The 22,526-nt window shown below is 42.0% G+C and overlaps 1 protein-coding gene across 3 annotated transcripts in view; it reads left to right on the plus strand.

Annotated features, from left to right (window-relative positions):
• Positions 1-207: 207 nt before the first annotated feature.
• Positions 208-22,526, plus strand: part of LOC144682893 (protocadherin Fat 3-like) — a 689,075-nt gene continuing 666,756 nt past the window's right edge. For all 3 annotated transcript variants that reach the window (XM_078545758.1, XM_078545759.1, XM_078545760.1), the window contains exon 1: positions 208-278. The gene's annotated coding sequence lies outside the window, so the exon portion shown is untranslated. The remainder of the gene's footprint in view (positions 279-22,526) is intronic.

Consider the following 22,526-nt stretch of genomic DNA (forward strand, 5'->3'; position numbering starts at 1 on the left):
CATGGAGAATCACAAACCTGAAGAGAGCTTGGAACAACTTTTCATAATTATAGCACATCCAAAGCCATGCAGTCCACTTCATTTAGAGGAAGAGTGGAATAAACCCCTTGTAGCTTCTAGGAATGTCTTTGCTTCTGACTTACATGAGCCTATAGTGTATGTTTTTCATCCCTTGTTTTGTTTTCCAGATCACTTACCATTGAGTATCCGAGTCTTTCTGAAAGAGAGGGGCCAACCTGAATGTACTTACGGTGACCGTCAGATCTTAATCTGTGCTGGTAGGTGCAAATAAAACAGAGTAAACTGGGCAATGATTCACTTCTTCCCTTCTATCCTGCCATCAGCGGTTTGGGTGTTACACCTAATTGCCTAGCTTTAAATAATGACGTTTGCATGACACAGTAGTAGACAGATTGGAATGATTGGCAACCACTGAGACTTGAACTACAACCTATTTGATCAGGAGGAAATGCTACAAATCTTCTGCATATCCTATCATGCTGCCTACTTTCTATGTGTCTTGAAACTGCTCATTGACCGCTCATTATAGGTTGGTGTGAAAGAATATTTAAGGCACTGTGCCAGGATGAATTTTTCCCCCTTGTATTAAAAGTGCACTTATTTATTAGGAGAGCTGCTCCAGAGCGTAAACTGAATGCTGTGATATTAAAAATTGTGATTGAAGAGATGAAAATGTAATTTATGCAGCTGCTGGTCTTTGAGATTAGAAGTGAAACCACTTTGAAGCCACAGATTTCAAGCAGCCAACATGGTAGTTATTAGCTTGTAGTCACAAGAAATTGATGACAAATTGCTTTTGCAGTGCTGATAGTCCTCACTTTAGGAACAAAGAAACAAAATTGATATTTGATGACTTATAACTGGATTAATCGCATCCTGATAAGAGCCAAGACTTCTGTATTTTCAGAAACTCTGTTGTATCAACCAGGCAGTGTTGTGTAAAATTATATTTCATGGCTACACTAATGGTACAGATTTAGAAAAAGCCCTCTGCTTGGTGACTGACAGGAGAAAAGAATAGCGAGCATGGGTGCAGTGAGGTGCTGTCATTTTACTGATTGCTGTACAATGCCATACAGCACAATTTAGACCCATGATTGCCAGCTGGAAATAGGATAAAGGGGCAATTTCAATCAGTAATTTCTTGACTCACTAAACTCCACATACAAGTACTATAAAATGAGGACCAGAACAACATTTTTCTTTACTAAAATCTTATAATGTTAATAATAAAATGTTAAGAATAAATTGAGGTCAAGGACCACATCATGGAAATTTAGCTTTGCAAGTGAAACAAAGTTCTGAGGAACCTTATTAACATGCTGGTGAAAGGAAAGTTTCTATAAATATTTTTAAAAGGAATGAGTTAACAAAGTGAGCATTGGTCCTATAGAAAGTGAGTCTGGAGAATTGATAATTGAAAGCAAGGAAATAGCAGATGAATTGAACAGGTATTTTTCATCAGTCTTCACTATAGAAGATACAAATAACAACAAGAAACACCTATAAATCAGATTATGGAAGGGAGGGAGGAACTTCGGAAAATGACAATCACCAGAGAAGCGGTACTGAGTAAATTGTTAAGGCTGCAAGTTGACAAGCGCCCGGGTGCTGATAGACTTCATCCCAGGGTCTTAAAAGAAATGGCTAGTTAAGATAATAGTTGCATTGGTTTTAATTTTCCAAAACTCCCTAGATCCGGGGAAGGTCCCATTAGATTGGAAGACAGCAAATGTAACTCTATTATTCAAAAAGGAAGGGAGATAGAAAGCGGAAAACTATAGGCCAGTTAGCTAATCATCTGCCATAGGGAAAATGTTAGAAGCTATTATTAAAGAAGCTATAGCAGGGCACTTGGATAAGTTCAAGGGAATCAGGCAGAGTCAACATGGTTTTGTAAAAGGGAAATTGTGTTTAACCAACTTATTAGAGTGCTTTGAGGAAGTAACATGTGCTGTGGATAAAGGGGAACCGGTGGATGTACTGTACTTCGATTTCCAGAAGGCAATTGATAAAGTGCCACATCAAAGGTTATTGCGGAAAACAAAAGCTCATAGTATAGGGGATAACATATTGGCAAGGAAAGGAGATTGATTGGCAAACAGGAAGCAAAGAGTAGGCATATATGGGTCTTTTTCAAGTTGGCAAGATGTAACGGGTGGTGTGCCACAGGGATCAATGCTGGAACTTCAACTGTTTACAACTTATATAAATGACATGGATGAAGGGATGGATGGGGTGGTTGCCAAATTTGCTGATGGCACAAAGATATGTAGGAAAGTAAGCTGTGAAGAGGGTATAAAGAGGTTACAAAAAGATATAGATCGGTTAAGTGAGTGGGAAAAGAAAGTCTGGCAAATGGAGTATAATGTGAGAAAAGGTGTAATTGTCTGTTTTGGCAGGAAGAATAAAAGAGAAACATGTTATCTTAATAGAGATTGCAGAGCTCTGAGATGCAGAGGGATCTGGGTGTGTTAGTGCATGAATCTCAAAAGGCTCGTGTGCAGGTACAGCAAGAACTTAGGAAAGCTAATAGAATGTTATCATTTATTGCGAGGGGAATTGAATACAAAAGTAGGGAGGTTATGCATCAGTTATACAAAGCACTAGTGAGACCACATCTGGAGTACTATGTATAGTATCAGTCACCTTATTTAAGGAAGGATATAAATGCATTACAAGCAGTTCAGAGAAGGTTTACCAGACTAATACCTGGAATGGATATGTTGTCTTATGAGGAAAGGTTAGACAGGCTAGGCTTGTATCCACTGGAATTTAGAAAAGTAGGAGGCAACTTGATTGAAACATGTAAGATCCTGAGGGGTCTTGACAGGGTGGATGTGAAGAGGATGCTTGCTCTTGTGGGAGGATCTAGAACTGTTTAAAAATAAGGGATCACCGACTCAAAGCTAGGATGAGGCGAATCTTTTTCACTCAGGTGGGGTCGTGAGTCTTTGGAACTCTCTTCCTGAAAAAGTGGTGGAAGCAGAGTCTTTGAATATTTTTAAGGCAGAGGTGGATAGATTCTTGGTAAGTATGATAGGTTGTCGGGGATAGGCAGGATGCAGATTTGAAGTTACTATCAGGTCAACCATGATCTTATTAAATGTTGGAGCAGGCTCAAAGAGCTGAATGGCCTACTCCTGCTCCTTGTTTATCTGTTTGTATGAAATCTTGTTTAGGTTTAGCAAATTATGTAGTCCTGGTGGTATAAAACTACTTTCTACGTATGCTATCTTTATGTCATTGTCTAGTAAATGTTTGTGTTTTAATTGTATTACTTTCTCAATCACTTGATTAAGATTTAAATGTAAGATGCGTAGCCTTGTTGTAATTATAGGTGGTAAAGGAGGTCAAATATATAGAGGGACAAAGTAAAGTGTACTTCAGATTTTGTATGCAAATTTAGTTTAAAAGGGGATTCAGCCAGGTGTAGCTGAACTAAATGGCCAGAAAGCCAGGGCAACCCTGCCATGGCTATTCTTTGTATTTATTTTTCAGTTAATTCTTCCCTGTGGATCGTGCGATTAGTAGAGCTCTAAATTATTTCTGAAGGTAAAAATATCAAACGCAAAATGTTAACAGCTGGAACACAAAAATATAGCCTGCTGCATATAAATTTGAATCTACTGTGTAAATGACAAATTATAAAAAGAAAATCTACCTTGTAATTTATGTCTATCTAAGAATCTTCAAATGGACAGTTCTCGTCATCCTTTGTTGCTGACACAGGCATTGGCACTACAGTTTCTTACACATTTGTGAAGAGCATCCCTTTATGGATTTATACATGGCTTTATGAATTCATTTCAAAATACCTTATTAAGCCACTGACTGAGAATTTAAGATAATTGATTTATAATCTGGTGCATTTCCTGTATGATTCTTCCATCATTCTTTCTTCATTAAACTATATCCATTCCACTCTGTCTTGCATGATGCTTTTCTGTCATGTTTATACATGCTATTTTTAATTTTTTTTGTTGTAATTCAATCTGGCTTATTCTTGCCATTTAACACACTCCAGGTATGATTCTTTTGGCTGCCATTTGTTGGACTGTTCTCAACAGCTCCACCTTCCTGAAGCTTGTGAAGATTGGGCATCTTTTTCAAGCCAAGCTCTTGTTACCTTTCCTTGTTCCTGGTCCAGACCTCTATCCTCTCCAAATTTGACTCTGGCTCCAAGAATCAGTGCCCTACACTTGCGTCAGCTTCACCTTGGCTTTATTTACTTTGATTGTAGCCACCTTAAAATGTATTCCAGGTATTTTCTTGGAGGAATACAATTATTGCCAAATATTTCCGAGATTTAATAAGCTCCCATTGAGAATTAATCAAATCTTAGGTTCTTAGAAGTAAAAGTGATATTTTGTGTGATTATTTTGCAAACAGTCACAAAGGTGCAGGTGGTGTTTGCAGTTGGTATGTAAAATAACATTGATTACTTCAGCACTCATTAACTACCTGATAAATGTAGGTAGTCCTATGTTTCATAATAGCTAAGAAAATGACGATCCAGTGTGACATGTGATGGAGGATTGGTGTCAGGCATCATTTTTGCTTTGACAGCCAATTCAATCAATGCTAATCATTCTCAAAATTCATATGTATACATCAAAGAAAACGCACCCATGAAATCCATGGACCCTCTTGTGGCCTATTCATGGCGCCTTGCATTTATAAGGGCTGTTGAATTGCAACTCTGTGAGCAATCATCTCTTGTACTTTACCCTAAAATGACTGCTGCCAATTATATGCCAAGAAAATACTGTAAGAATCAGCTTCTGCAAAGGGTATATTAATCCCGTATGGATTGATTCCAATTCCACTGTGCAAGTATTGTAATATTTCGTGACATGCTGTATCTCTTTGCTTCAGTGTATTTTATCTGTAAATAAATATTTAAAACATTTTAGATTGTAAGCTGAAAACATGCTACGTTTCTGCCTTCTAAGATGCAGAATATGGTGGAAATTCCATATGATCTCCACAATGTGCTTTACCATGATTCAGGCTCATTATCATACCACAGCTTGTGTTCAATTTAATGCCATCTCCATCAAGCTGGGGTATTGTTGTTTCTCACTGGAATTATATTTAAGCATCGCATTGTACATAGGTTTGGGTTGGTCATTCAGCTTCTCGATTCTGTCTCACCATTCAATTGGATTATTGTTGATCTGCATCTTAACTCCAATCTACTTCCCTTGGCTCCAAACCCTTGGTACTCTTGCGCTATCAAAAATCTATCAACCTCAGTTTTGAAATTTTCATTTGACCTAGCCTCAACATCTTTTTGTAAGAGAAAGTTCTGGGTTTCCATTAATTACCTTTTGTGTGAAACATGCTTTTTGACCTCACCCCTCTATGGCCTAGTTCTAGTTTATCCCACCTTGTTCTGGACTCCCCTACCAGAGGAAATCATTTCTCCGTATCTAACCTATCAAATCCTTTAATCATGTTAAACATTTTAATTAGATCACCCTTCAGTTTTCTACACTGAAAGTAATACAAGCCTGCTCAATGTAAACTGTCCACATAATTTGATCCTTTTAGCTCCAGCATTGTTCTGGTAAATCTCTGCTGCAACCCCTCTAAGGCCAGTATATTCTTCGAGAATTAAATTCAGCATTGTAAATAGGATTTAATCAGAGTTTTATGTAACTGTAATATAAGGTCTACCTCTTTTGTAGTCCAGTCCTTTGAGACCAACGTTCCATGAGCCTTTTTCATTTTTTTTTTGTACCTGTCCATTTGCTTTTAGTGATTTCTGCACTTTGATCCCCAAAAGCCTCTTCTCCACCATATTTCCGAGCTTCTCACCATCGAGAAAATCTATTCCTGGAGTTTAACGTGAGAAAGTGATTCAGTTTGGCAGTTTATGCTTAGGAATAATTATCTGTCATTTATTTGTAAAAGAGAGGTTTAAGCTGTCCTGAGTACTTTCTCCCTGGTGTCAGATGTTGTTTGGGTAAGGATTTATTTTAAAACACTGGATGGTAATCAGAGGTTTTAAAACACTGGATGGTAATCAGTCCATAACTTGACTAAACACTAACGCAATGCTAAATCATAGGGGAAAATACTAATCTTAACAATGGTCTCGATTAAAGATTTTTTTTGTGATATCTTCATGCAAAATGTAAGTTTCATTGTTAGATAATAAACTTTTAATAGAAGCAAATACTGTCAGTTTGTAAATTGTACACCTGTAACCTGTATTTAATCAAGCAGTTAGGTTAGAACAGGCTGGTATAAGACCTTACATTCATTGTTCTTGCTGCTTATGTAAGAAATATCAAAATACAGTTTCCACAGCAGCCAACAGCTTGTGATCTGGCAAATTGTAGTCTGACAACCTATATCCTCACATTGCCCGACAGACTACATTTTGACACAATTTTATCTGTGAAGGTGAAGAGAAATAATAAGGGTTGGTAATTGCAATAATAAAAAAAAATTACACTATAAAATAAGATTGAAATCGATTAATAGCGTTCCAAAGGGTCTAGGGTGGATTTTTTTTTTTGCATTTTGATCAGCTATAGATCTCTGGAGCATATTGGAACTGGAAATGGGCACTGTTGTGCAAGGAATGAGTTCTTTAACAAGGTTTAATGGCCTTGGTTAATTGAGATGTTGCTGCATCTACCAAATGCCCAAAAGGAGACCACTAAATATTCTCACATATCTGGCGCATTCAAACTGATTTTTAAACATAGAATAGGTCCTAGCTTCTGATAGGTCATTTTAAAATATGGGAAGGTGAACCAGGCCCAATAAAGATCTCGTTATTGGGTAGGCTTCCAACAATAAAAATGGATACTATTTAGTGATAGATTGTGGAATCATGTAACTGAGAAGCTTCCATGGGCATTTGTGAATGTGAGTCCCCTTAAAGAAGAGCAGGGGAGGCGAAGGGGTAGTGGTATTGCTGCTGGAGTAGTAATCAGGGTAATGCTCTGGGGAAACAAGTTCGAATCCTGCCATGGCAGATGGTGGAATTTGAATTCAATAAAAATCTGGAATTAAAAGCCTAATGATGACAATGAGTCTAGTTATGACAATTGTCATAACCTTTTAGGGAAGGAAATCCTTACCTACAGAGCAGTGCCTTCTAGCAAGCCACTCAGTTGTATCAAACTGCTACAAAGTCTCAAAAAAAGAATGAAACCAAATGGACCACCCGACACCCGGACCACCTGTCGACCCTGCAAAGTCTTCCTTACATACATCTGGGGGCTAGTGCCAAAATTAGGAGAATTGTCTCACAGACTAGTCAACGGAACCATACCTTACAGACTATGTCCCAGACAACACCATCACCATCCCTGGTAATGTCCTGTCCCACCGGCAAGACAGACCCAGCAGAGGTGGTGGCACAGTGGTTTACAGCCAGGAGGGAGTCCTCACGATTGACTCTGGACCCCATGAAATCTCATGGCATCAGGTTAAACATGGGCAAGAAAACTTCCTGCTGATAAACTATGTACCACAGATGATGATATTCCCTCAGCTGATGAATCAGTGCTCCTCCACTTGGAGGAAGTACTCTGGGTGGGGGACTTCAATGTCCACCAGCACATGCCCACGTAGCACCACTACTGACCGAGCTGGCCGAGTCCAAAATGACATAGCTGCTAGACTGGGTCTGCAGCAGGTGGTGAGGGAACCAACAAGAGGGAAAAACACACTTGACCTTATCCTCACCAACCTGCGTGCTGCGGATGCATCTGTCCATGACGGTATCAGTAGGAGTGATCACTGCATAGTCGTGTGAAGACAAATTCCGCCTCCACATTGAGGATACCCTCCATCGTGTTGTGTGGCACTACCATTGTGCTAAATGGGATAGATTTCGAACAGATCTAACAAGTCAAGACTGGGCATCCATGAGGCAGTGTTGGCCATCAGCAGCAGCAGAATTGTACTCAAGCACAATCTGTAACCTCATGGCCCAGCATATCCTCCACTCTACCATTACCATCAAGCCAGGGGGTCAACCCTGGTTCAATTAAGAGGTTTTTTTTATTCATTCGTGGGATGTGGGCTATGCTGGCTGGTCCAGCATTTATTGCCCATCCCTAGTTGCCCTTGAGAAGGTGGTGGTGAGCTGCCTTCTTGAACCGTTGCAGTACATGTGGTGTAGGTACGCCCACAGTGCTGTTAGGAAGGAAGTTCCAGGATTTTGACCCAGCGACAGTGAAGAAATAGCGAAATACTTCGAGGTCAGGATGGTGAGTGACGTGGAGGGGAACTTTCAAGTGGTGGTGATCCCATCTATCTGCTGCCCTTGTCCTTCTAGATGGTAGTGGTCATGAGTTTGGAAGGTGCTGTCTAAGAAGCCTTGGTGAATTCCTACGGTGCATCTTGTAGATGGTACACACTGCTGCTACTGAGTGTCGGTGGTGGAGGGAGAGAATGTTTGTGGATATGTTGCCAATCAAGCGGGCTGCTTTGTCCTGGATGATTTCAAGTTTCTTGAGTGTTGTGGGAGCTGCACTCATCCAGGCAAGTGGGAATTATTCCATCACACCCCTGACTTGTGCCTTGTAAAATGGTGGACAGATTTTGGGGAGTCAGGAGGTGAGTTACTCGTCACAGGGTTCCCAGTCTCTGACCTACTTTTGTAGCCACAGTATTTATGTGGCGAGTCCAGTTCAGTTCAGTGCAGGAGGGCATGCCAAAAGCAGCACCAAGCATACCTAAAAATGAGGTGTCAACCAGCTGAAACTATAACACAGGACTATTTGCATGCCAAACTGCATAAGCAGCAAATGATAGGCAACTAAGCGATCACACAACCAACGGATCAGATCTAAGCTATGAAGCCCTGCCACATCCAATTGTGAATGGTGGTGGACAATTGAACAACTCATTGGAGGAGGAGGCTCCACAAATATCCCCATCCTCAATGATGGGGGAGCTGAGCACATCAGTACAAAAAATAAGGCTGAAGCATTCGCAACAATCTTCAGCCAGAAGTTCCGAGTGGAAGATCCATCTTGGCTTCCTCCAGTGGTCCCCAGCACCACAGATGCAAGTCTCCGGTCAATTCGATTCACTCCACGTGAATAATGCACCGAATAATGCAAAGGCTATGAGCCCTGACATTATTCCGGCAATAATACTGAAGACTTGTGCTCCAGAACTTGCAGGCGCCCCTAGCCAAGCTGTTCCAGTATGGCTACACTGCTGGCATCTGCCCAGCTATGTGGGAAACTGCCCAGGTATGTCCTGTACACAAAAAGCAGGACAAATCCAATATGGCCAATTACCATCCCATCAGTCTACTCTCGATCATCAGTAAAGTAATGGAAGGGCTCATCAACAGTGCTATCACGGGGCACTCGATTACCAATAACCTGCTCACTGATGCCCAGTTTGGGTTCCGCTAGAACCACTAAGCTCCTGACATCATTATGGCCTTGGTTCAAACATGGACAAAAGAGCTGAACTCCAGAGATGAGGTGAGAGTGACTGCCCTTGACTTCAAGGCCGCATTTGACTGTGTGTGTCATCAAGGAGCCCTAGCAAAACTGGAGTCAATAGGAATCAGGGGGAAAACTGTCCACTGTTGGATTCATACCTACCACAAAGGAAGATGGTTGTGGTTGTTGGAAGCGAGTCATCTCAGCTCCAGGACATCACTGCAGGAGTTCTTCGGGGTAATGTCCTTAGCCCAACCAACTTCAGCTGCTTCATCAAAGGCCTTCCTTCCATCATAAGGTCAGAAGTGGGGATGTCCGCTGATGATTGCACAATGTTCAGTGTCATTCGGAACTCCTCAGATACTGAAGCAGTCCATGTCCAAATGCAGCAAGACCTGGGCAATATTCAGGCTTGGGCTGACAAGTGGCATGTAACATTTGTGCCACACAAGTACCAGGCAATGACCATCTCCAATAAGAGAGAACCTAACTGTTTCCCCTTGACATTCAATGGCATTACCATCATTGAATCCCCCACTATCAACATCGTGGGGGGTACCATTGACCAGAAGCTGAACTGGGCTAGTCATATAAATACTGTGGCTACAAGCAGAGGTCAGACACTAGGAATCCCGCGATGAGTAACTCACCTCCTGACTCCCCAAAAACTGTCCACCATCTACAAGGCACAAGTCAGGAGTGTGATGGAATACTCCCCCCTTGCTTGGATCAGTGCAGCTCCCACAACACTCAAGAAGCTTGACACAGTCTAGGTCAAAGCAGCCCTCTTGACTGGCAACACATCCATGAACATTTGCTTCCTCCACCACCGATGCACAGTAGCAGCAGTGTGTACCATCTACAAAATGCACGACAGGAATTCACCAAGGCTCTTTCAACGGCACCTTCCAAACCCACAACCACTACCATTTGGAAGGACAATGGCAGCAGATAGATGGGAACACCAGCACCTGGAAGTTCCCTTCCAAGTCACTCACCACCCTGACTTGGAAATATATTCCCGTTCCTTCACTGTCAAAAGGTCAAAATCCTGGAACCCCCTTCCTAACAGCACCGTGGGTTTACCTACATTACATGGACTGCAGTGGGTTCAAGTAGGCAGCTCATCACCACCTTCTCTAGGGCAACTAGGGATGGGCAATAAATGCTGGCCCAGCCAATGAAGTCCACATCCCGTGAATGAATTTTTTTTAAAAATTGCAATTTTGGAACATTCTGGTCCATGCCCACTGTCTTTAACAAACAAAAAAAGTAACTTAAATTGTTCTTACTGCTCTGAACGGCTCAGCTACTCACTGAAAAATCTGACTTAGTCATCACCAACATCATAAACAAACAACTTGTATTCATATAGTGCCTTTCATCTCCTCAGAACGTAACACAGCATTTCATTATTTTTGTAATGTTGTTATTAGTTATTGACAAACATAGTAACCAATGTGTGCACAACAAGGTCCAATAAACAGCAAATGGGTAAATGACCAGTTCATCTATTTTCGAGGTGACTGGGGGATAAATATTGGTGAAAATTCTGTGAGATGTCTAAACTCCTATTTTAACAGTGATTTTTTAAAAACTTCTACTTCTACTTCATTGAGAGAATGTGTTATTGATTGTCCTCATCCAATAGGTTCATCAGTGCAACACCCTGTCAGTATTGTGTTGCCCTGAAGTGTCAGGCTTTTTGGTACATACTAAAATCCTGTAGCGGAGGAATAATTTGGAGGTTACAATGCTAGTACTGAGCCAAGTTAACACTATTAATACTGGAAGGGTTAATACTGTTAACACTATCTACAAGTCACAAATCAGGACTGTGATGCAACACTATCTACTGCCTTGATGAATGACACTCCAACAACAGTCAAAAAGCTCAACCCCAGACAGGACAAATAAGCCCACTTTTTGGCATCCATCCTCAGTTTAAACATTCATACCTCCAATACTGGTGCACTGTGGCTGCAGTGTGTACCATCTACAAGGTGCCCTGCGACAACTTGCGAAGACTTCTGCAACAGCACCTCTCAAAGCCCATGAACTCTACTGCTTAGGACAAGGGCAGCAGGTGCATGTGAGCACCAGCACCTACAAGTTCCCCTCCAAATCACAAACAATTCTGACTTGAAAATGTATCATGATTCCTTAATCATCGCAGTGTCAAAACTCTGGAACTCACTATCTAACATCAGTCTGGGTGTACCCCACCAGATGGGATGCAGTGGTTCAAGAAGGTGGCTCCCCTTCACCTTCTTAAGAGCAATTAAAGATGACCAATAAATGTTGGCCTTGCCAAAAATCCCCATATTCCAAGAATGAATAATAAAATAACTTGGAGAAAGGAAAGAAAATGTGAAGATAATTAACCATTTGCAGAAAGCCTTCAGTCAATGTTGAAGCTACTATCAACAAGGCTAAAGGCACCTGACAACTGATTCAGAACCCCATTGGAGGACCTGAGAGCACATACTCTAGGGTGACATATCAGTCCTGAGGGAGTACTGCTCTGTTGGAGGTGCTGTCTTTCAGATGAGATGTTAAACAAAGCACCAGTCGGCCTGTTTAGGCAGATGTGAAAAATATCACACTATTGTACTTCTTTAAAGAATAGGAAGGAGATTTCCCAATATTCTGGTTAAGAGTCATTCCTCAACCATGTATTTTATTGCTGTTTGTGGAACCTTGCTGTGCTCAAATTGGAAATTGCATTTTGTTACAAAATAGTGACTGCAGTTCGGAAGTAGTTTATTTTTGTGAAGTGTTTTGAGTCATCCTGAGGACATTAACAGTGCTGTAGAAATTCCGGTCCCTCTATCCATCTGTCTATCCATATACCTGCATAAAAGTGATTGAAAGCCTTGGGATGAAAATTTATAATTTTGGGGCCGGAAAGAAAATTTTGTATTAATAAACCTGATCTGACTCACGTAATTAAAATAGCATACTGGTGGAATGAAGCTTGCAAAAATGTTCCATTGCCCTGTATTCAACTTAAGCTTTACATTTTGAGAGAATATTTGTTCTGTTTATGATGAATCAAAGAATCTTACAGCACAGAAGGAGGACATTCACCCCATTGTGCCTGTGCCAACTCCTTGAAAGAGCTATCCAATTAACCCCACTCCCCTGCTCTTTCCTCCTCGTCCTTTTGAAATACATATCCTATTTCCTTTTCAAACCACTATTAAATATACTTCTATTACCCTTTCAGGAAGTGCACCCACATCATAATGTCTCGCTGCAAGTAAAAAGTAATCATCACTTCAACTCACTTCTGCTTCATTCACTGAGCTTCAAAGTCAAATTACAAAACATATTAATCCATGTGATTATTTGTGGGAATAATCTATGACTAATGGGATGGGATCAGTTGAGTTTCAGAAGGACTAATTGTGTTGTCTGCATCTGAAACAGTTGACATTTGCCCATGAATGAGCCCAAATCTCAATTATTCCCAGAGCAACATGACTTGTACATTAAAGCTGGGATATCTAAGAAGAGATGGAATATGATTATGATTTTGGTTTTTCTGAAATATTGGTGATTTTTTTTTTCTATTGTTTTTGGACCATTTCCTCAATATCATTGGATTTGAGTAGTGTGGCAGTTTCTGTTTTACAGCAGTGCAAAATATGGAGTATAATCAAAGGCAGGTTTAAAGTTTGGATGTGAGACCAGTTCAGCTGTAGTATGGTGGCAGAAGCATGCTATGGACAATTTTTAAATTAATCTTAGGAATTATTTTTGTCTATTTTTCTCCACCCCCCCCCCCCCCCCCCGCCTTTGTTTCTGAAGGTGTTGCTTGCTTCTGGAAAATAGTTCTATGGGTATGTCAGGACTCTAGCCCAAGTCACTTTTGTCCCTGAGTGGTGAATGTTGGGAAGCTATGTGACAAGAGAGGATTTCATGACTGAGCCTGATCCTGTCTTCACTTTGTTTTTACAAACATGCATTTTCTAGAACATTCGATAGCTATCAAGTGTAATAAGCCTTTTGAAAAAATGTTTTGAAAATGTTTTTTAAAGGAGGAGAGAGGGGTGTGAAACTTGAGGGAGGGAACTCCAGACAGCAGAACCTAGGTAGCTAAAGGATCTGTCACCAATGGTTGGGTGAAGGAGTGTGCAGGGGTTGGGGTTGGGGTTGGGTGCACAAAAATTTGGAGTTACAGGAATGAGAAGGGGTCATATACCTGGAGAGGGCTGAAGAGGTAGGATGGATTGTGGTTTAGCATGAGGTTGTGGCTGGAAATGGAGAGGTAATCACAAACAAGGTAGGTGAATTTGCCGAGTGGCCAGAGACAGTGGTCTGTATTTTCTGGTCAGTGAAGAAGGAATGCTGCCTGCTGTTCATCATGCTTACAGCTGCCCATAAGCCTTTGTGGGCTTTTGAGCAACACCTTACAATCACCAGAAGTCCAACATAGCACGGCATCTTCTAAAGCAGATCTGTGGCACATATGAGCAAGACAAGCAACAATATCTTTCTTTAACCCATCAGATTGAAAATTCCTCAGTGGGACATACAGGTTCTTAACCAGGAAGTACAAATTAGAATATTTTAATTCAATGGAAAACCATGCACAAAAAGTGAAATAAAGAGCAGAAAAGAAAGCTGGGATTGAGAGAGAGATAAAAGAGAAAGAATGAAAAGGTGAAAAAAACTCCTAACAATAATTAAATTCTGAAGGGTTAAGAGTCTAGACTTATAAAATTTAATTTTCAGGGCCAGAGGGTTTTTTCCCGTAATTAAGACTTATTATGTCATTAAAAATTCACTTACACCTGAATACATTAGTCCGAACTTTTTGTGATGTGATTGGTAATTATTGTGCAAGCACTACAACTTATGCTCTACATGTATTTTAATGCTGAATATAACAGTGAGACACTAGAGTGAAGCTTGTAGAAGAGTGGGGCAATTCGGACAACAACTTTCAGATTTTCATATTTAACTGTGCATATGCAGACCTGGGAGCTGCTATTTGATTTACTAAATAATAATGGACAAACAGAATGAAACCAGAACAAAAATAAAAATAACCTGGAAAAACTCAGCAGGTCTGGCAGCATCTGTGGAGAGGAACACAGTTAATGTTTCGAGTCCGTATGCCTCTTCAACAGAACTAAGCAAAAATAGAAAAGAGGTGAAATATAAGCTGGTTTTAAGGAGGGTTGGGACAGGTAGAGCTGAATAGAGGGCCAGTGATAGGTGGAGATAGCCAAAAGATGTCATAGACAAAAGGACAAAAAGGTGTTGAAGGTGGTGATATTATCTAAGGAATGTGCTAATTAAGGGTAGAAAGCAGGACAAGCAAGGTACAGATAGCCCTAGTTGGGGTGGGATGGGGTGAAGGGAAGGGATTGAAATAGGCTAAAAGGTAGAGATAAAACAATGGATGGAAATACATTTAAAAATAATGGAAATAGGTGGGAAAAGAAAAATCTATATAAATTATTGGAAAAAAAGGGGGCGGGGATGGAGGAGAGAGTTCATGATCTAAAATTGTTGAACTCAATATTCAGTCCGTAAGGCTGTAAAGTGCTTGGTCGGAAGATGAGGTGCTGTTCCTCCAGTTTGCATTGAGCTTCACTCAGCAGATGCTGCCAGACCTGCTGAGTTTTTCCAGGTATTTTTATTTTTGTTTTGGATTTCCAGCATCCACAGTGTTTTGCTTTTACCTTAGAATAAAACCAGAGCCTGATTGTGAGAATGCCGGAAAGCTGGAGTTAGATGTCATTCTGTGCATGTGCGGGTTGGCCAATTATTGATAGGAGCACTACAGATATGGAACTTATAGATATAGTGTAGATATCCAATTCCCCAATGGCTAATTAGTTTTGCCACTGAAGGTGGGCGGAGGTACTGTTCTGCCCTTTTTTGTTAGGCTGTTTGTCTGTAAACAATATATCTCAAAAACTAATGGATGATTTCAATAAAACTTTTTACAGTGGTAGGATGTGGCTAAAGGAAGAACTGATTACTTTTTGACAAAGATACAGATCCATGTCCTGGAATTTTTTAAAGGATCTGTTAACAATGGAAGATAGGGTACATTGACTTGTTTTTTTTAGAGTGTTGTGGGTTCTTTTATTTAGAATGTTTTGGCATGTTTTGAATTGTCTCAACTGCTGTGGTGGAATTTGTCACTGCTGTCAAAATGTGAGCAGAGTGTTCAGAGCAGATTGTTGGATGTGGATTGGCCTGAAGCCTCCTCAATGAGATGGAAGTTCTTAATAAAATAATTTATTTTTCAACTTTGTAGTTGCAGAGCATCAATCAAGAAGGGAAACGCTTCAAAAAAGAACTGCACAATTATAATAACATTGAATTAACACAGTGTAGTGGAGGTATATGCTTTACTCAGTGCCCTCCTCACTTTTTTTAATATTATGGAAGTCTGGTGCAGTATGTGTTCACATCCTATTAAAATAATTGCAGAAGAAGTTTAGAAAGTCCCCAAGAAATCCAGTGACTACCTGCACACTTTTTTTTTTAAAAAGAGGGCTTCTTACAAACAGATATGACACAGCACTTTGACCAAACTGAACTACAACAGCATTAACTCCAATAGCTAGCCTTGTACCAAATGGTTCCAATGCACCAGGGAATCAAATTGATACTTGTATATCACATTGAACCCTGACTTTATGTAAATGCACACTCAAGTGCTTTATGTTGGCACATACATAATATTATATAACTGCACGTATTTCAATATCTATATATTCTCATTTAAGCTTTTGATAGTTTTCTGCCACTAAATCACAATGACCAAATAGTGGCTCAGATTTTCTGGTAGCAATGACAGTAAAATTGTCATATTGCTAAACAGCATCACCTACCTTGAAAGAGTAATGTAATACTTGTTGAATTTCAAATTTCTCCATTACGATAAATACCGCATTGTTTAAAACAATTTTTTAGAAGTTTGTGTGATATTTTAGCTTCTACCTTAATTCCATGTGTATGCCCCCATCATTTATTTTGGTACCTGTAAAATGTAAAGTTAATAATGAAGAGATTGAGTAGTAATCCGGAGACCCAGGGTAATGCTCTGGGGATCCAGGTTTGAATCCCACCGCGGCAGATGGTGGAATTTGAATTCAATAAGAACCTGGAATTAAATGTCTAATAATGATCATGGAACCATTGTCGATTGCTGTAAAAACCTATCTAGTTTACTAATGTCCTTTAGGGAAGGAAATCTGTCGTCTTTACCTGGTCTGGTCCACACATGACTCCAGACCCACAGCAATGTGGCTAACTCTTAATGCCCTCGAAAATGGCCTAGCAAGCCACTCAGTTTTAACAAACTGCTACAAAGTCACCAAAAAGAAATGAAACCGGATGGACCACTTGGCATCGACCTAGGCACTGGAAATGACAACGGCAATCTCAGCCCTGTCGACCCTGCGGAGTCCTCCTTACTAACATCTGGGTGGGAGTGCCAAATTGGGAGAGCTGTCTCACAGACTAGTCAAGTAACATCCTGACATAGGCATCCTTGCGGAATCATACCTTACAGATAATGTCCCAGACATCACCATCACTGTCCCTGGGTATGTCCTGTTCCACCAGCAGGACAGACTCAGTAGAGGTGGCGGCACAGTGGTATACAGTCAGGAGGGAGTTGCCCTGGGAGTCCTCAACATCAACTCCGGATCCTATAAAGTCTCATGGCATCAGGTCAAACATGGGCAAACCTCCTACTGATTACCACGTACTGCCTCCCCTCAGCTGATGAATCAGTACTCCTCCATGTTGAACACCACTTGGAGGAAGCACTGAGGGTGGCAAGGATGCAGAATGTACTCTGGGTGGGGGACTTCAATGTCCATCACCAAGAGTGGCTCGGTAGCATCATTACTGACCGAGGTGGCCGAGTCCTAAATGACATCGCTGCTAGACTGGGTCTGTAGCAAATGGTGAGGGAACCAACAAGAGGGAAAAACATACTTGACCTCATCCTCACCAACCTGCCTGCCGTATGTGCATCTGTCCATGACAGTATCGGTAGGAGTGACCACCACAGTCATTGTGGAGACAAAGACCCGCCTTCACATCGAGGACACCCTCCATCGTATTGTGTGGCACTACCACCTTGCTAAATGGGATAGATTTTGAACAGATCCAGCAAGTCAAGACTGGGCATCCATGAGGTGCTGTGGGCCATCAGCAGCAGGAGAATTATACTCAAACACCATCTGTAACCTCATAGCCCAAATCCCCAACTCTAGCATCACCATCATGCCAGGGGATCAACCCTGCTTCAGTGAAGAGTGCAGGAGGGCATGCCAGGAGCAGCACCAGCATGCCTAAAAATGAGGTGTCAACCTGGTGAAGCTATAACACAGGACTACTTGCGTGCCAAACCACGTAAGCAGCAAGTGATGGAGAGAGCGAAGCGATCCCACAACCAACGAATCAGATCTAAGCTCTGCAGCATTGCCACATCCAGTCATGAATGATGGTCGACAATTAAACAACTCACTGGAGGAGGCTCCAAAAATATTCATTCCTCAATGATGCAGGAGCGCAACATATTAGTGCAAAAGATAAGGCTGTTGCATTTGCTACAATCTTCACCCAGAAGTGTCGAGTGGATGATCCATCTTGGCCTCCTCCGGAGGTTCCGAGCATCACAAATGCCAGTCTTCAGCTAATTCAATTCACTCCATGTGATATCAAGAAATGGCTGAAGGCACTGGATACTTCAAAGGCTATGAGCCCTGACAACATTCCGGCAATAGCACCCTAGAATTGTGCTTCAGAACTGGCCACGTCCCTAGCGAAGCTGTTCCAGTACAGCTACAACATTGGCATCTACCCGGCTATGTGGAAAATTACCCAGGTATGTCTTGAACACCAACAAGCAGGACAAATACAAACTGGCCAATTATCACCCATCAGCCTACTCTCGATCACCAGTAAAGTGATGGAAGTTTTCCAGCTGGTAGATCGCTTCCCCACCAGAACGATTAAATTCTGTCCTGCATCCCTAATTTGTAGGAGTATAAGTGTCAGTGAGCTCAGGTAGGTTCTGAGTACCTGAGGCATGGAGGAAAAGAAAATTAGAGGGCCTCAGTGCTCTACATGTAGGACATCACTCAGCCTTTTTTACTTTCCTCCATCGCTAGTTAAAAATGTCTCTTTGGAATGACCTTCTAAAGATGAATAGGAACTCGAGACACAGCAAGAACAGCATATCAGCACTGACTTAGCTTTCCAGTACCATTTCTATAGATTTGGGTCAGTAGTTTTATTTAATGGTACTGTGAGAACACAGTATCGTAATTTCAGCTGTAGTTACACAGTTTGAGATTAATGTTAATACGTTAAACCAAGGCCTGTACGTTTCGTAATAAATTAGTCACAGTGGGAGTTTCATTACACTGATAAACTCAGTGAACACTCACGACTGCTAATCCATCCTCACTACACTGCTCTCCCACATGAAAAAGTTTCTCTTGTAGGTTTTTTTATAAATTACTTCCATAACATGAGTAAGGTAATTCATACCCTTTCAATGCTTGTTATGTTAAGGAGGAAGTTTTATTCCCCTTATACTGTATTTGTTTGCCACTGATTCTGTGACCCAAATATAAAGTTGTATTGTTTAAAGAAGCTTAATTATACGAGTTTGGAACATACAATTTGTTCAGTTCAGAATTGTTACAAGGGTTTGTCATTAAGTTTCTTCGTTGATCAAAGATTAAAGGGATTTAGTGGAAACTCAATTTATCATATATTGCATGGTGTAAATAAAATTGTAAACAAAGTAGGAATGCTGTAAACTAATGACCATTCCAGTGCTGAAGAATTTTTAGTCAATTCCCAGCACCTTTGTGCATCATCAAGGAGAGGGATAACTAGAAGTCACTGGCAATAAAATAACAGCCCAGGAAATTATTAAAGATGCTGCACACCAGAAAAGTTACTTCAGCGTCATATTTCACCACCATTAAATCAACGTGTGAAAGCTACTCTATCGGTGTTCTTTTTGTTTTATAAACTTCTGACTGACCTTTTGAAGTTCAAGATGATCTACTTATTTTTATCAAGAATTGTATTGTATTTGCTGTTCTATTAGCTTTCATGACTATAACTGAAGAATCCAGCCATCTAGAATTTTTATTGAACTGTGTTATGTCCAAACAAAAATAATTTAGCAAGAGTGCTAACATACAAAGTAAATATTCCCTAACCACTACTAAGACATTGCCTGTCTGAAGCTGGTTTCATCACTTTGCACCTAATTTTTTCATTGATGTGAAACCAAAATGCTTTTGATTTTTATGATCTATATAATATAACTGACCTATAAAGCTCCTTGCAATGGAATTTTTCTCCATTAATTATAAATGAGAAATGCAATTCCACTTGTGAAGAATTTGACTCTGCAGCTGTTCACTAGGCCATATAGATAACCATTTCAGAGTGACACTAGTGCTAAAGAAACTCCATCGGTTAAAAGTAGGGTTGCCCTAATTTTGGGCATGGGAGTAGCAAGTCACAACCTGCCCATTCCCACACTGGTCAAGGTGGGCGCCATGCAATTTTTGTCTACCCATCATACCTGCGCGATTGTAGTTTAGGACCAGGCATCTCTTTCACTTCTGTCTGCATCTCCAAGCTGCCTGTGGCCTCTTTGCACAGCATGGGCACCAGCAGTGAATCACTTGGTGCAGTCAGCCTGTTCTCCCTAAAGGCAGGGTGTACCTTAGGGGGAAGCTGCAAAAAGATATTGCTGCAATGTAAATTGTTTCAACGTGAACTTTAGGGCAGGCAGAGTATTCTAGAGAGACACGTAATGCTGGAAGCATTAGTGGTGCAGGTGGGCAGGAGGAGAGACACCATGCCCAGGAGAGGCCTGGAGCCCTTAAGCACTAGCTCAGAAGGGAGGAACAAGTGACCGAGGAGGTCACCTCCCAGAGTCTGGATCCAAGGACCTGATAGCAGTGCTGCAAAAAGCCTAATAACCTCACATGGGTGGTGAGTGCACTTTCACGTGACATCTCCTACCCATTACAATACCAGCTTCTCTTGCTGCTCAATGTAGCACAGCCCATTCACTCACCCAGCAGGACTCAACCTGGCGTTCAGGACACTCATCTAACATCCAGATATTCCACCTTACGCTCATACCTACCAATGTTGCCAGCCTCACAACTACCTCTCGCTGGCTCCACATAGAAATCATAGAAATAATAGAAAATTTGCAACATGGAAGGAGGCCATTCAGCCCATTGTGTCCATGCCAGTTGCCAGTTTACACAGCGTTACCCAGCCTACCATCCTGCAGTAGGTCCATAGCCTTGAAGTTCACATATGTCCAGCTATTCAACCATCGCAGGCACATCAGCCAAACACAGTGGACAGAATTTTCCAGCCCCTTGGAGGTGGTATTGGAGGTGGGGGGCAACGAATATAAGGGACAGAAGTGTTAGGTTAGTTCCGGTCTACTTGTGCTTTTCCGAGAGGCAGGTTTGCAAAGGTGATGGCAACCCACCTATCAGCAATGGTGGGAATCCAATTAAGGTATTTAATGTTCCAATTAGTGCTGCATTTACCAGTATAATGCAATCTTCTGATCAGTGCACAGGGCCCCTGCTTTGTCAGCATCCCAGCAACCTGGGGCAGAATTTTCTGCTTGACGTTCGGTGCGGGGGGGCCCCGCACGTCAATGCGTAAAGTGATGCACGGTAACGTCAGGTGAGCGCCCTGATGTCACCGTGCGCCATCGCGATATTTTGCTGAGCGGGCGCGCGATGAAGTTTAATGCGTGCCTGCCATTAATTAACAGGCTAGTTAAGGCCCTTAAATCGGCAATCGACGCCGATTTTCAGGTGCTCGTGCGATCTTTGGGCAGGCGGGTAAGAGACTTTTTAATAAAACTCATCCACGGGTGGGATAAGAGGGCTCAGTGGGGTTGTCAATCTGGTCTGTGAAGTATTTATTATAGAAAGTTTTTTAAACTTGTCTGTGTGATCTGTAGTAGTGCAGAACAAATTCCAGCAGCTTTCTGTGTACTGTGAACCTTCAGGTCAGCACCCTGCAGTCAGGAATCTTTATCGGGCCTGCAGCTTTCCGGAGGCCTCCCTTTAGACTGGGTACGTGTTCTGACATGTCCATTGGAGGCAGCTCCTCTGAGGAGGAAGGGAGGGCTAGAATAAGGAGGAGGCCAGGAGTGGACAATCAGCCTCCAGGGGAGCCACCTTTGGGAGGACAGGCGCAGGCACAAGGGGCGCAGGGCCAGGAGGTAGTCCAAGATGGAAGGGGCCGCAGAAGAGGCCACTATCCTGCTGTCAGGGTATACAGGTGATGAAGCAGCTACGTCAATATGACTGAGGTGCAGTGCTGAAGGAAGCTCCGATTGTCAAGGGAGACAATCAGCTACATCTGTCAGATGATTGGCCCTGAGATCTCTCCTAGCTGTGTGGACGGACACCCCATGCCAGTGGCTCTGAAGGTCACGGTTGCCCTCAACTTCTCTGCCTCTGGCTCCTTCCAGGGCTCAGTGGGTGATCTTTGCAGTGTCTCCCAATCAGCTGTCCACATTTGTGTCAAGCAGGTTACAGATGCTCTGTTCAGGCGTGCATTGACCTTCATCCACTTCTGTTGGGAGCAGGCAAGCCAGACACAGCGAACCAGGGGCTTCACGGCCATTGCTGGCTTCCCCCACGTCCAGGGTGCTATAGACTGTACACATGTGGCCACCAAGGCGTCAGCAAGTGAGCCCGGTGCCTTCGTCAACAGGAAGGGCTTCCACTCCATGAACATGCAGATAGTGTGTGATCACAGGATGCTGATTCTACAAGTCTGTGCAAGGTACCCAGGCAGCCCCCACAACACCTACATCCTCAGACACTCCCAGGTGCCGAGACTCTTGTGCTCCAGCCCGGCTGGATGGATGGCTGCTGGGTGACAAGGGCTATCCCCTCAGAAGGTGGTTCATGATGCCTCTCCGCCATCCAAGAACAGAAGCTGAGCAGCGCTACAATAGGAGCCAGGTCTCCACAAGGGCTGTGGTGGAGAGAACCATCGGTCTTCTCAAGA

The sequence above is a fragment of the Cetorhinus maximus genome, chromosome 7 (assembly GCF_964194155.1).
Source record: "Cetorhinus maximus chromosome 7, sCetMax3.hap1.1, whole genome shotgun sequence".
NCBI lineage: Eukaryota > Metazoa > Chordata > Chondrichthyes > Lamniformes > Cetorhinidae > Cetorhinus > Cetorhinus maximus.